At 34.3% G+C, this 15,314-nt stretch overlaps 1 pseudogene; it reads left to right on the top strand.

Moving 5' to 3' along the window:
* The first annotated feature begins 9,548 nt into the window (after window positions 1–9,548).
* LOC116150246 (PC4 and SFRS1-interacting protein-like) lies at window positions 9,549–10,846 on the top strand (annotated as a pseudogene).
* Window positions 10,847–15,314: the final 4,468 nt, after the last annotated feature.

The following is a 15,314-nucleotide window of genomic DNA, read 5'->3' as shown; positions in this document are numbered from 1 at the left end:
ATATATACATATATATACAATAGAATATTACCCAGCCACAAAAAAGAATATAATAATGCCTTTTGTAGCAACACAGATGAACCCAGACATTACATATTAAGTAAAGTAAGTCAAACAGAGAAAGACAAATATAATATCTCATATGTAGAATCTGAAAAAATGATATAAATCATCTTACTTACAAACCAGAAGTAAGAGTCACAGACATAGAAAACAAACTTATGGTTACCAAAAGGGAAACGGGGAGAGAGGAACAAGTTCTGAGTTTGGGATTAACATATATACATTTCTATATATAAAATAGATAAACAACAAGGTCCTACTGTACAGCACAGGGAACTATATTCAATATCTTGTAATAACCTATAATGAAAAATAATCTGAAAAAGAATATATGTATATGTATAACTAAATTGATTTGCTGTATACCTGAAACTAATAAAATATTGTAAATCAATTATACTTCAATAAAATAGAATTAAAAATCTTGCATTACTCTGTACAGTAATTAATTTAAGTAAGAAATATAGGACAAGGAAGAAATTTGAAATAGTGCAAGAAATGTTTAGTTTACATTTGGACAAGATGAGGTTTTTTTTTTTTTTTCTGCTGGAAACCTTAAATTAAGAATACTCATCAGGCAGCTGGATACATGGATCTGGTACTCATGTGAGTATTTTGGAGCCATCAGCATTTAGTTAAGCTGAACAGAATAGTTCAGGGACAGAGTAATGTGAAAAAGGCCTAAAATAATTTTTGAAAAGTATTAATGTTTAGAAAAGAATTAAGAGTCCAAGGGATAAGTCTGAAGAATGACTACAGAATAGAACAGCAAGGAAGCTTCACAAGTGCCAAAAAAGGGATTTCTTGGGAGGGATTAATCTCCTCTGTGATGTTAAGTAAGATATAGTAAGTAAGGTCCATTGTCTTTGACAATTAGCTAGTCTTTGGCCACGATGGTGAGGATGGTTACAGGAGTGCAAGGGAAAGAGTCCAGGGAACAGAATGAGCTAAAGAGTGAACTTCCCTGTAGTCCAATCTAGGGAAGACTGGACAATTCCAAGCATAGCCGGTACATAACAGAGAGGAAGCTGATAATAAATACATTATTTAAGACTGAATAAATGTCAAGAAGAAAAATCTTTTTATTTCCAATAGAAAGCTTTGAAAGGAATGAGACATGAAGTAGGTGTATCTCAAGGGAGAAAGGTGCCATAAAAACAAACAGGCCACTTCTCTTTGAGAAACAAGGCAACTTGATTGATATAGGCCACTTCTGGGATTTTTATGTTCTGAATTTTCCCCTTTACTCACTTTAAGGTAGTCCTTGGATGGCCTCTGAGATACTGTCCCATCCTCAGGCTCACCACTGGCGTCTTCCTCACAGAGGCACTCAGTGTTTTCTGTCTTGGCATAAGCAGAACTCTTCCACTCTTAGGGTTGTTCCTCATGATTTTTTGCAGGTGAAATCAAAGGCATCTCTCTTTAAAAGGGAAAAGGAAAACACAATCAGCAGTCTCTGGCACTTTAATGTATGGGATTTCTTAATAGTCAGATAAAAATCCCCCTGCCAACCATGCCAGCATCCTAAGCCAGAAATGTTGGTGAGGGCACTATGGCTAATTCTGGGAAAATCCATTATTCCTTCTCATTTCTGCCCAGTCTTTGTCAGTGCCATCTAGAAAATGCCCACATACTCCAAAGCAGTTCTGTCTTTGTATAATTTGAGGAGAGAGGTTAAGTGTATGAAGTTTGCATTTTCTGATGTAATCTGTAGAAGTTATGACAGTCATAGCAGAAACAGTACTTCTATGTCTTCTATCATTGCTACTCTTTGGGGGGTGATGTGATCGTGGCAGGGGGAACAATACCATAAAATTCCATGGGCAAAAGATCCATGATTTCCCATTTGTAAGTTGTTCTCTTTGGTAAGAAGCTGTATCAGGCAAGATACTGCAGGTAGCAAAGAGCATAAATTCAACTTAGAAGAGCTTTAGCAAACTTTATTGACTTGTATAACCCAACAATGGACAGGCAGGAGGAGGCTTGTTTTTAGAGATGCCTGGATCCAGAGACTAGGAAACTGTTTATCACACACTTATACCCCTGGCAGCTTACTGGCTTTGATCTCTTCAACTGTAAGTGAATTTTCTTCATCACTTGATAAGATGATATTAATTTGCTCTGTTCAGGAGCAAATGTTCAGGAGTTCAGGAGATACAGGTCTTCTCTCTATCTTATATCTAAGGAGGAGCTTGTGGCTCGTATATCCACCTATCCCTTGAACCAATCACTGTGTCCAGGGGGACAAGACCTGTAATTGGCCCAGCTTAGGTCATGTTCCATTTTTGGGATGGTAGTTGTAGGTCAGTGGCCACAGAAGTGTCACATGGGAAAGGTCACTGAGAGAAACCTTATCAGCTACAGAGCAACTTCTATTTGTGCCTAGTCCAAGAATGAAGAATGATTATTAATACCAATGTTAATAAAGAATGTAGGCCTTTTTAAAGATAAAAGAAACACTTGTAAGTCTAAAAATACTTGCTCCTGAAGTGGACGTCTTTCAACAAGTCATGGTAAGAAGTCAGACAAAGGCAATCTAGCTGCTAAAAAAGAGGACGCATCTGATATGGGACCAGAGATACCTGGCTTTCTACTTAGTTGACAGGTGTTAGTGAACAAATTACTTAATCTCTTTGAGCCTATATTCTCTCAATGATAACTATTATGTAGTAAAATACACAACTCATTTTTTTTTAAAAGAAAATAAGGCAAATTAACAAACGTAAAAGTCTTCAAAAGATGCCTGGCCAAACAGATGCTCCATATTGTTCATTTTTTCTTAATACATCCCTGCTGGGCTAGTATGGAGACTAACAAGGCTGGGTCATTTTTCATATGTTATTGCTAAGATGATCCCACCAATATAATGAAACTTTTCTAACTTGTTCTACAGGCAGATGCTTAATAAATTCACATTGCCTTCACTAAATGTATGTGTACACAACACTGTCAGGTTTTGACCCTGATTTGAATCACATCATGTTAAGATATTTTTCATTTGAAAGACCTGCCTACCACTGCTCTCCCTGTGGATGAAAGCAAATGAAGAAAGCAGTCTTTCCACAGGCAGTACACGAGGTTATGCTTGAACTTGAAGGGTTAGATTAAGTCATGGTATTCCAGAGGCCTGGCCCACAGGATAAATGTGTATTATCTGTGTCTTAGAAGGATGTATGGTAGAGTGAGAGAACACAGACTCCTGAGTTGTTCTGTTATGAATTTAATGCCTGGTTCTGACTAGCACTAACGAGGTGACCTCGGGAAAGCTGCTTAGCTAGTTTGAGGCCCAGTGTCTACATTTGCCAAATTGGATATGCTAATAACTAACCTTCAAATAAAAAGAGTGGTAAAAAGGTGCTGAAACAAATACATGCATGACTTCTGAACCAGAATTCAGGAGAAGTTGTCAAGAGCTCAATTCCTGCAGGGAATCAGGGAACCAGGACCCCAAGAGACCTGCAGGTAACAAATAAACAGAGCCAGGCTCACAGGGTCATGAATTTTGTGCCTAGTTTGGTGTATAATTTTTTTTCTTGGTGCTATGACCTCTGATCAAGCTTCTGTATGAGTTACGAGAAGGAAGAAAGACAGCTGCTCAGCCAAGACTTGCATCAAGCTGATGCAGAATGAGAACTTGGATTTATAATATTCCAAAAGAGGAAAGCCCCCTAAACACCAATGTAGTACCTAATTTTGGACTAGGGTCAGTATCTAGATAAAGGCACTGATTAAGTCAACAGATGTGAGAGGAAACTAGGGAAAAGAAAGGAAAAAGAAAGTGGAAGAAAAGACACACACACACACAAAACCCTCACTTTCACTCAAGGCCCATGTAGAAAGTCAACAAGAACAACAAAGTCAAACATTGTGAAGCTTTACTAGCATTCTAGTTAAGAATATGATCTCTGGATACTGAGTAGTTCTGTGTCCCAGATATTACTATTTACCTGCTACTTTAAGAAGAGTAGTTAAACTTCTTGTATCTGAATGTTCTTATCTATAAAATAGTATATACTTAATAGAGTTGTTCTATTAAATGAGTTGACATGAGTAAAATACCTAAAACAGTGCATTGCTCATGGTAGATGCTATTAAGAATTAGTGTAATACTATTTGGTTTTGAGGAAATCCATTCTGGTGTATTATTCAGTTCTTTCTACCTATATATATATAGATAGATAATCAGAAACTTAAAATCAGTTCACTTAGAATTCTCACAGTAAAAAAGCAAAACTAAACTTACAAACAAAATCAAAGAATAAAAATATAATAATAATAATAATTTATTATTATTACTCCAAAAGAAGGAAGCAAATGTGAAAAAGGGGAAGCTAGAATAGATGGGGGAAATAGAAAACAGCTAACAAGTGGATGGATTTAAAACTAACAATATTAATAATTACATAAAATATAAATGTGCTAAATCTCTATATAAAAGAGAGATACTGTGAAACTAGATGAAAAGACCCAATTATATCATGCTTACCAAAGACCCACTATAAATATAAGGTAGCCTACAAATAGGTTACAAGTCAGAAGAAGGCAAAAGATGTATCAAGTGTAGTGAGTTGAACTGTGGCAGCCAAAAGTTGAACTATGTCCATCTGGAGCTTCAGAATGTGACCTTATTTGGAATAAGGGTCTTTGAAGATAAATTAAGGTAAGGATACTGAGATGAGAACATCTTTGATTGAGTTTAGACTAAAATCCAATGATAAGTCCAATATAAGAGATAAGAATAGAAACAGAGACACAGAGGGAAAAACCATGTGAAGATGGGATTTAGAAATTAGAGTGATTTGTTTACAAGCCAAAGAATGCTAAAAATTGTCAACGGCTAATAGAAGCAAGGACAGAGATGTGGAATGGATTCCCCCTCAGCACTTCCAGATGAACCAGGCCTGCTGATGCGTTGATTTTGGACTTTTGACCTCTAGAACAGTTAAGGAGAAAATTTCTGTTGTTTTAAACCATTTGCAATAATTTGTAAGAGAGTTTCTAATAAACCAACACACCACATTAAAACACATTAAGAAAAACCTGGTGTGGCTATATATATTATTAGATAAAGTGAATTTCAGAAACAAGAATATTAGCAGGGATAAAAAAATCTATTTCATAAAAACAAAGCAGTCAACTCATCAGAGAACAAAGAATCTTACACACTTGTGTACCTAATAACAAAGCTTCAAAATACATTAAACAAAAACTAATAGAACTATAAGAAATAACAGGTAACTCCATAATAAGTCAGAGATTTCAATATCCTTTTCTCAAAAACGGACAGATGAGTAGACAGAAAATCATAAGCATATAGAGGACTTGAAAAATACAAATGACAAAATTGACCTAAATGATGTTTATAGAACATTTCATCCAGCTAATTCAGAACATCTATCAACATAAACCACATTCTGGGTTAAAAAGGATTCACATCAAACAAAATATATTCTGACTATAATGGAATTAAATTAGAAAACTATAATAGGAAGATCTTTGGAAAATTTCCAGAGAGCTAGGAACTAAATAATACACTTATTTTTTTAAAGCCTCATAGGTCAACAAATTAATCTAAAATAAGATTAAAAACTAATTTTACTCAAGCAAAAATGAGAACACAACTTAACCAGATTTTTGTAATACACTTAAAGTAGAAACTGGTGGAAAATTTAGAGGACTAAGTGCTTATATTGGGAAAGAAAGTCTAAATCAAGGACCTGAGCTTGTATATCAAGAAACTAGAAAAGACGGAATAAATGAAACACAAAATAAGTAGAGGATAAAAAACAGTAAAGATCAAATTGGAAATCAATGAAATGGAAAAACAATAGAAAAAATAATGACAACAAATGCAATTTCTTTAAGAAGATTAATATGTCATAAACTTTGTCCATATAGATAAAGAAAAAAGAGAGAAGGCATGTTACCAATATCAGGAAAACATAGTGACATTATTATAAATGCAAACAAGATATGAAGGGAATGTCATTAATAATTTTGTGTTGGTAATTTAAACAAATTTAGGTGCAATGGATAAATTCTTGAAGAGAAAAAAACATGAAAACTGGAGTTCCTGCAAGAAGTAGATGATCTTATTATCTACTAAAGGAATTGAATTTGTAGTTAAAATTTTTTCCACAAAGAAGACATCAGGCTGTGATGGTTTTTCTGGTCAATTCTAGTAGACATTAAAAAATATATACTAATTCTAAAGAAACTCATCCAGAAAATTGAGAAAACCAGCATTACCCTGATACCAAAACCTGACCAAAAGCATTACAAGAACAGAAATCTACAGACCAATATCCCTCATGAACATACATGCAAAAATTCAAGCAAAAGTTTAAACAATATAATTTAATATATAGAAAGGCTTATACACCATGATTAAGTAGGTTTTTTTCTTGCTAATACAAGGTTAATTTAAAATTTAAAAATCAATCAAAGCAATTCATCATAAGAACAAACTAAAAAAGAAAAAGCTGGTGATAATCTTCAGCATTTAACAAGATGCAAGTCCTCTTCTGAGAATAAAACAAAAATTCAACAAACTAGGAATAGAAAGCAATTTCCTAAAACAGATAAAGGGCATTCATAAAAAAATCTTCAGTTAATGATATAATTAAATTTGAACTACTGAATGTTTTCCTCCTAAGATTAAGAATGAGAGTATGTTTCCCCCAACCACTGCCTTTAACTAGCAGTTCTAGCCAGTAAGATAAGGCAAGAAGAAGAAATTAAATGCATACAGATTGGAAAGAAATAATTAAGCTCTATTTGCAGATGACATGACCATATATGTAGAAAATCAATAAACTTCAAAATAATAAGTGAGTTTAACAAGACTACAGGGAATGAGATCAATATACAAAAATCAATTATATTTCTATATAGATGCATTGAAGAACCAGACACTGAAGCAAAATTGCATATACACAGAATTAAGAACATAAAATACTTAGGGACAAAGCTCACAAACCATGTGGAAGACCTGTATACTGAAAAATACAAAACATTGCTGAAAGTTTTAAAAAATCTAAATAAGTGGAAATTTATAACTAATTAATAGATTTGAATATCCACGATTAAGATGAATATCCACTTGAACTATAAACAAAATGCTATCTCAGTTACGTCTCAGCAATATTTATGTGTTATCTGTATGCTGATTCTAAAATTTGTAGAAAAATTCAAAGTACCCAAATGATTGAAACAAGTTTCAAAAAAATTAATAATGTTGGAAAACATAAACTAACTTTTTTCCAAGACATATTTTTAAAGCCCCAGTTATCAAAAAAATTACTGGAATAATAATAGTCATGAAAAGTACAGAATCCACAAATACATGGCCAATTGATTTTCAACATTGGAGACAATGTAATTCAATAGGAGAAAAATGTAGTTCAGTTTTTTTCAAGTGGAGTTGGAGCAACTGGATATACTTACTGTAAATAATTTACCTCACAATAAGCAAAATTAATTTTAAATGAATTACTGACCTAAACATGAAAGCTAAATAGAAGACTTACAGAAAACAAAGAAGGAAATCAACAGCTTGGGATAAGCAAAAATTTCCTAGCCTCCCCAAAGCATCAAACATAAAAGATAAAATTAATTAACTGTACTTTATCAAATTCAAATCATATACTCTTTTTAGGACATTCTCAAGAAAGTGAAAACTTAACTTGCAGACTAGGAGGAAATAGTAGAAACCTAAAAATCTGACAAGGCACATTTATCTAAATACATATAAAAAGTTCTCATAAGTCAATAAGAAGAACACACACAACCCAATATTCAGAATGCAAAAGATAATGAACAAACATTTCACCAATGAAAGTATACAAATGGTCAATGAGTTCATACACAAAAATTGCTCAATATCATTAGCAATCTGAAAACGAAAGCAAAATTGCTGTGAGACACCACTTTTTACCCACAAGAATGACTGAAATTTAAAAGAACAATTCCAGGAGTTGGCAGGGATTTAGAATAACTGGGACTCTCACATATTACTGATAAGAGTAAACAGTATAATAACCTTGGAAAACTATTTGACAGTTTCTTATGAAGTTAAATAATACCCTTGGTGTGTAAACCCAGCAATGCTACATCTTGAAATTTACATAAGAGAAATGAAAACATACATCCACAAATACACTGGTATGTGACTATTCAGAACAGTTTTATTCATAATGGTCCTGAAATGGGAAAAAAGTTCAAATAATTTATTTATACAACATATACTATATATACTAAGTAAACTATTCAAATATATATATAGTAAAATATTATTCAGCATTATAAGTGAACAAACTTCTGCTACATACAATATGGATGAATCTCACATTCTCTGAGAGAAAGAAGCCATTTATGTAATATTTGGGGGGCATGCACATCTAATATAATCTAATAGGAATTAAATCAGTGGTTGCTTATAGCAGACAGTGAAGGGGGAGTGTAATTGCAAAAGGGCATGATGGAACTCTCTGAAGAGTTGTAAATGGTCTACAATTGGATTAATTGAGGAGATGAGTATTTTGAGTACATGCATTATCAAAAATCATTGGCTTGTGCATTTAAAAGTGTGATTTTATTGTTTATAACTTATACTTTATTCATTTTAAAAATATACTAGAATAGAAAAGAATGATGAACTCAGAATTTGGAATAATGTTTGTCTTATGGCAAACGATGGTGGGAGAAAGCACACAGAAAGATACAGGTTATTTTCAAGATCCCCTTTTTGTTAAGGGAGTTGATTCAGAAGTGCTCATGTTTGAACACGGAGAGGGTTAGGGGTCTGACCCTCGTGCTACTAAAAATCTGTATATAACTTTAGAGCTGGCCCTCTGTATCTGGAATTCTGCATCCACAGGTTCAACAAACCCTGGATCTTACAGACTGTAGTACCATTTATTGAAAAAAAAAAATCTGCAAAGAAGTGGACCTGAGCAGTTCAAATCTATGTTTTTCTAGGGTCAACTGTATTACTAAAAGACAATAAACATACACATAAAATGCTTGGGCCGTTGTTTAAAGATGTGAGGAACCAAGGACTATAATTAGTGTAATTCTGGTAGATTAAGGTCCAGAAAAAAAATAAATGCGTAAAATGTTAGATCATGAAAATAAATGAAAAACAAATTAATACAAAATTAAAGATAAAGTTATTGATCTATTAGAAGAAAATATAATAATTTAATAAATTTTATTGGTGAAAAGACCTTGTTAACTAATGTGCACAATACAAATTAGAAAAAAGCAAATTGTGAGCAGCGCGGCGGCGGCGGCGGCGATTTGGGGCCGTTGAGACGCCTCTGTGGCAGCTGGTGGCTCCGGTGGCTTGCGTGGACTCGAGCAGAGGCGGCTGGCCGGCCACCGCAGCCTCTGCGCCCGCGGCCCTGGCAGGCGCGTCGGGACACCGCAAGGCATCCACCCCTCCCGCCCCTCGGGGGACCTGGGTTCCTGTCCGCCCCCCTTATCTCCTTCCTGGGCTTCGGACCTCCAGCCTCGTCCCCGAAACATGACTTGCGATTTCAAACCTGGGGACCTCATCTTCGCCAAGATGAAAGGTTATCCTCACTGGCCAGCTCGAGTAGAAGAAGTTCCCGATGGGGCTGTAAAAACACCAACAAACAAACTACCTTTTTTTTTTTTTTCTTTTTTGGAACTTATGAGACTGCTTTTTTAGGCCCAAAGAATATATTTCCAAAAATATATATATATATATTTCCTTACTCAGAAAATAAGGAAAAGTACGGCAAACCAAATAAACGAAAAGGCTTTAATGAAGGTTTATGGGAGATAGGTAACAATCCGAAAGTGAAATTTTCAAGTCAACAGACATCAACTAAACAATCAAATGCATCATGTGATGTTGACATTGAAGAAAAGGAAACTAGTGTTTCAAAGGAAGATACTGATCATGAAGAAAAAGCCAGCGATGAGGACGTGACTAAAGCAATTGACATAATCACTCCAAAAGCTGCCAGAAGAGGGAGAGAGAGAAAGGCAGAAAAACAGGTAGAAACTGAGGAGGCCGGAGTAGTGGCGGCAGCAGCAAGCAGCATCTGTTAATCTGAAAGTGAGTCCTAAAACAGCTACAGAAGTCAAGATTCCAAAACCAAGAGGCCGACCCCAAATGGTAAAACATACCTGTCCTTCAGAAAGTGACCTGGTAACTGAAGAAGACAAAAGTAAGAAAAAGGGTCAAGAGGAAAAACAACCTAACAAGCAGCCTAAAAAAGATGAAGAGGGCCAGAAGGAAGAAGATAAGCCAAAAAAAGAGCCAGATAAAAAAGAGGGGAAGAAAGAAGTTAAATCAAAAAGGAAAAATTTAGCTAAAACGGGTTACTTCAAACTCTGATTCTGAAGAGGAAGGAGATGATCAAAAGAGAAAAGGTGGAAGAAACTTTCAGACTGCTCATAGAAGGAAGATGGTGAATGGCCAACATGATTAAGACGCAGCAGATAGAAAACGCAGGCAAGAGGAACAAATGGAAACTGAGCACCAGACAACATGTAATCTACAGTAATAAAAAATGTATCTAATTTTGGGCTCAAAGCATTAATCCAGTTACTGAAAAGAGAATACAAGTGGAGCAAACAAGAGATGAAGATCTTGAGACAGACTCATTGGACTGAAATCCCCCCTCCCCTCTTCATGGAAGAATGTTCCAGATTCTAAATTGAGGACTTCATTAATGGCATTATAACTGTGTTATGGTTGTTAAAAAACATTGCCTGTAAGGTACACACTACATACTAAGGTCGGCCATCATTCCTGTTAAGTTTTTTACCAAGCTTAAAATGAAGCTTTGTGTTTGAAAGCGATAAGCTCAGCCTAAGATGGTGGTTGTACAGCCTAAGATGGTGGTTGTACATTATTTCATTTAGAAAATATAAAAATTCATTTTGTTTTGAAGCTCGGTGATAAAACTGGAATAGCTATTATACCCTAGAGAATGAGGCAGTTGTGCCCTTCCCTTGACATTCCTTTGTTGTTAATTCTTTATCATATTAATAACTGGTTTTTTCAGTCCTGAGAGATTAAACAGTAGACTTGTTAAGAAAACAATAATGAAACTGTAACCAAAATTGTAAAGTAAACTTTAAAAAAGAAAATTGCTATTTGATTATATTACATTTTAAAACCTCTGTAGGATAGAAAAACATTACCAGAGTTGAAACACAGGCACCAAGATAGCAGAAAATTACTTATTTGCAAATGAACATAATAGAAAATTATTTATTTGCAAATAAATATATTAGGCAAATAAGAAAAATATAAAGTCCAACAAAAAGGTGAAAATAATATGAAGATGTAATTTATAAAAGTGGACAAACCTCAATAAGTATGATGGAGAAATAGGCAATGATGTTTTAGAAAGAAGCAAATTCAAATTGAAATTATTTTAAAACTTCCAGATAAAAAAAATTAAAAGTAGTAAAATCACTATTGCCAGGAAGTGAGGAAAAACATTGTTATGTATTTCTTGTACACATGTAATTTGGTACAGCCACTTTGGGGAGTATATTCATAGCCTATTAATAATCAACTCCATTTTTCAAACCTACTCTAGAAAAATTTCAAAATCCATCAATGAATGATTTGTCAAATAAAGTATGATTCATCCTTCTGATAGACATTTTGTTAGTAGTCTCAAAAAAAGGTAAATCTATATGCATTAACACAAGGACATCTCAAACACATGTTTAATATAGAAGTAGTAGTTGCAGGAATGTATGGGACAATCTATAAAAATATTACATACACATGTATATATGTGTTTTTATGTATACACACATTGCATGTATACATATGTGTATATATCTGCATATAGATGTACACACATGCACATATACATAGATTAATATGTGATAAAACATTTTCTTTAAATTCTCATTTTTTTCTACCTACTCCTCTAGAGAACACACAAATCCTCAGTTTGGTATCTGTTCTACAACTTCCTCTATACGTGTACAGAGAAATTTATATTTCAAAAAAATATACCATACATACAGATAAATGCACAAATCTCAAATCTATATTTGGTTTTAAACTTCTTTACAGGTGCACACACTTGACCAAATGAAAATATATCATATTTCTAGTCCAATGGCTTACACAAACGTATATAAAGCTGGTGAGAAAAGCCAAGAAACAAACATTTCAAATACCAACTTCATGTTCTTCCAGGTTATCTGATAGTTTAATAAAAGAACAATTGATAATAACCTAGGATCAAGATGACAAACATAATTGCAAACGAAGGCACTACTTTACCAAAGTCATTTATTGAACATAGTAAAAATACCTGCTAATTGGTATCTTTAGTGTATGTGATGACTTCAGTATTTTTGCTCCCTTCATTATGATCAAACTGAAATTAAAAATAATCAGAATAAAGGGTTTTGAAGGAGGAGAAAATGCCCTTCCCATTTCATCTTCTTCCTCTTTTGCAACATGTGTTTATCAGTGTGAAGGTTTGAAATTTCATGTCTGTTTAACTCAGTGCTCCTGTTTGTGATTCTACAGTACTCAGTAAAATCACTCTATTCCTGGCACATCCACATGACCTCATTAATAAATGCCCTGAACGCCCTGAGTAGATTTATGCTGTTGACATGGTGTGGTCAGGCCAGAGCACAGAATGAGGCCCCAAAAGGATTCATTTTCTCTCTTGGCTACTGATTCACTATGTATAATTGAAATTTATACGTAGTTACTAAACCTTAACTCCTCCCATGCACTGGAGGGCTAATACTAGCGTATCTGATTATGAAGTACTTTGGTAACCTTTTCAGAAAAGCATAGTGAGTGTAGTATTTGTAAGGTGTAAGAGATATTTAATGGTAATTGTTTTCTACAAAAATTATTCCCACAGAAATAGATCAACCAATACCAAACTTGTTGAAAAATATAGAAAACCCAATAAAAATAGTTACAATCTTAATGATTATACTAAGCATTATTATTCATAGGTCATGTCCATTTCATGTCATGAGTAACTTACCTAGCATCCATCCAGACTATTTTTCACCATTAATTAATGTTGAACTTAAAGTAAAAAATACGCCACACAATATGAATTGCATTAAACTATCTTAACAATAAATGCAACAGATAAATTCCTGTACATTTAGCTGCTAGTATTAATTGATTGATTTGACCATTCAGAAATCAATCTACTGCCAGAGCTCAACTGACCATCTTGTATATCAAGCCATAGTGAAAGTTATGTCCTCCTGTCTAAACAGATTACCATACTAAAAGCAACATATATTTCATCAATGTACGCTCTCTTAGTTGTGCCAGTTCATCTTTACTATGTAGCACTAAGCAACGTTAGTTTTATTCAATAAAAGGTTGAGCAAAAGTTTAGTTAATTTGTACTTTTCTCTAGAGAATTAGAGATGTCAGTGGGGAATCTACAGAGTCTATCACAGAGAATTTTACTACTGTGGCCTGAGTTGAAAAAGGAAATCTCCTCTTCCTCTTCACACATATAGGATGGTAGATGAAAATAAATTTTATTTTATAAAATGCATAAACAAGATTAAAACCAAGTGCCAGAATTTAAGAGGTAACTTATAGACAGGTTCCTAGAGGCTATACTGACTTCTTCAATAACCACATGATTATTCTAGGTCCCAAGTCATAATAAGGTCCACAAAGATAGGAACTGCATCTACTCAACTCATGGATCAGGCCTGGAGAACAGTAAATGGAACTATAATGTATTGCTTATGCTTTGTACTCCATGCATTTCAAAAATTACATATGACATTTACAATACTATAAAAAGAATATAATCATTTCCTCTCTCTCTAAATGAGGCAATCTAAAATTATAGAAGCAAAGTAAGAGTCACATAGCTTGGAATTTGTCCAATTTGATTTCATTCCAGAGCCCTTTCTTTTTACGATATTCTACTTCCCTTGATCAGGTTCCAGGATTTCCTGGACATTCAAATGGTTTTTATGTTGGTGGGGATGAAATTGATATTTTAATCCTTTTTCATTCCTAGGGCATAAAATGAAACAGACTTTGCAGAAGCAGTGGCAGATGAGTCACACACGGTAGTGTGAAACCCCAGTAGACAGCTCGAGAAGACACTTATGCCTATGGGGACAACGTCTTTAGGGGCCCATGTTGCAGAATTTACAAACAAACTCAGTAAATATTTGTTAAATAACTATTGAATAACCTATTAACAGCTATCACTGTCTGTTCCATAGTTATGTATATGACACTTCATTGACAGTCCCAAGGATAGCAAAGGGGCACTCACCTATCCGAAATTTATTCAAGTCTCTGAACTATGGAGACCCTAATACAATATTCTACATTATCAGTGTTAATTTTTTTTTTTGTGCTAAGGCACTATGATAGAATAAAATAAAGCTCAGTGATGACAAATGACTCATGAAAATTACAGTGGAACTAAAAATATCTTGGGTTTAAAAAGCTACCTATTAATAGATGGTGATACTGTTTAAGACAACTGGTAAATTTATTTCTGTACTTATAAATTATTTCTGACATGCAGTTAAAAAGAGAAATTAATATAGATGCCCCAATCAATTAAAAAAAAGCGAACAATGAATAGAAATTCATAATTTATAATGACAATGCTGTCCTAGAGTGCTCCATTTTGAAACTAATTCCCACTCGGTACAATATTTTTGCCAATAGGCATCTGCATGTTCAGTTTAACCATTATTGGGGGGAGCGGATTTTCCCTCGCTACTCCTCCTGAGTTCTTTTGTCTTAACACAAGGCAGATTAACAGGAGAAAAATAAGTAAACTCTAATTAGTGTGCACAGAGGTCTCATAAAAATGAGACCTAAGAAGTGGTCAAAGCAGGCAGCTTTGATACTTTTCAGACAAAGAAACAGTATGTTTGTGAGGAATTAACAGGACAAAGAAACTTAGGTTCTGCGTGCTCAATTAGTAAAGAATCTGAACAGACTTTGAGCTTGGGGTAGTGAATTTAAAAAATAAAACGTTTGTATATATAGGCTTCTTGGCCTGATTTCACTACCGCCAGCAGTAAGGGTGTCCTTCTATCTCCAGAGTCGGGGAGTGCACATTTCACATGAAGGGCTTATTTCCTGCCTTCAGGGAGAGAGGAGTGCCAAAGTGTCCCTATTGCTTTGGCTGTTTTTTAAGTAACTTTAATTCAAAATAATCAGCATGACATAGAGGCACATTTTGGGGAGCCTGTGCTGGGCCCCAACACCA

This window comes from Camelus dromedarius, unplaced genomic scaffold, assembly GCF_036321535.1.
Source record: "Camelus dromedarius isolate mCamDro1 unplaced genomic scaffold, mCamDro1.pat HAP1_SCAFFOLD_95, whole genome shotgun sequence".
Lineage (NCBI taxonomy): Eukaryota > Metazoa > Chordata > Mammalia > Artiodactyla > Camelidae > Camelus > Camelus dromedarius.
This window is presented reverse-complemented; position numbering and strand designations above follow the sequence as displayed.